We start from the raw sequence: 1,068 nt of genomic DNA on the forward strand, positions 1-1,068 counted from the left end.
TCTCTCCAGCTGTCTGGAGGTTTATTTGTTTTTTCTGTCCTCCCTGGCCATCGGACCTTACTCTTATTCTATGTTAATTAGTGTTGTAGTAAGTTAATTCTTACTTTGTCTATTTTTCTATTTCTTCATCATGTAAAGCACTTTGAGCTACATTATCTGTATGAAAATGTGCTATAGAAATAAATGTTGTTGTTGTTGTTATAGAAATAGGATTGACATTTTGAAATCTAAAGGCTTATGCTTTAAGTACCTTAAAGGACATCTTGGTAAAGACTGTGTAGAAAAGATTAAAGGTCAAATATGCTGTCAGTCACACCCAGACACTCTGAATGTGAATAAAGAAATGGGTACCAACAATAGCCACAGCCACTAAAAAGAGCACACAAAGTCAGAAAAGAAGAATATTTCTTATTTGTATGTCTCTGTGGAATCATTAGGGATGTGCACTGCTACAGGACCCGGTAAAGTGTGTGTCCTAGTTGGGGTTCCAGTGAAAATGAAATCTAAAAAGAGTGAAAGATGTGTAGAAACTTATGCTCTGATGGACTCTGGCAGTACAGCTACATTCTGCACAGGAAACTTGCAAGAGCAGTGAAATCTCCCTGGAAGAAAAGCTTAAGTCCACATCAGCACTAAGGAAAGATAAAGTCAATAGAGAGAAAACAGTAAAATGTTCTGTGCTATCAGAGTTATAAGTTTGTGAGGAGGAAGAAACTACATTTATTAGTAGCTAGATGTTTCCACACTGAACTTATACCAGTGAAAAGGGAGAACATCCCTATGCAAGAGGATATCACCAGATGGTCGCACCTCAAAGATGTGAATCTACCCTAGATTAAGGCTAGTTATACACAGTAAAGATGAGGGTCCTTACGCTGTGAAGATGGCTCTTGGATGGGTTGTTAATCTATACTAATAAAAGACAAAGCCCTCACTGACTCACTCAATCACTCAGTGACTAACTCATCACTAATTCTACAATTTCCAGTGTAGGTGGTGAAATTTTCGCAGGCTCATTCCTTACAGCTTACTTACAAAAGTTAGGCAGGTTTCATTTCGAAATTCTAC

Source organism: Polypterus senegalus, chromosome 2 (assembly GCF_016835505.1).
Source record: "Polypterus senegalus isolate Bchr_013 chromosome 2, ASM1683550v1, whole genome shotgun sequence".
NCBI lineage: Eukaryota > Metazoa > Chordata > Cladistia > Polypteriformes > Polypteridae > Polypterus > Polypterus senegalus.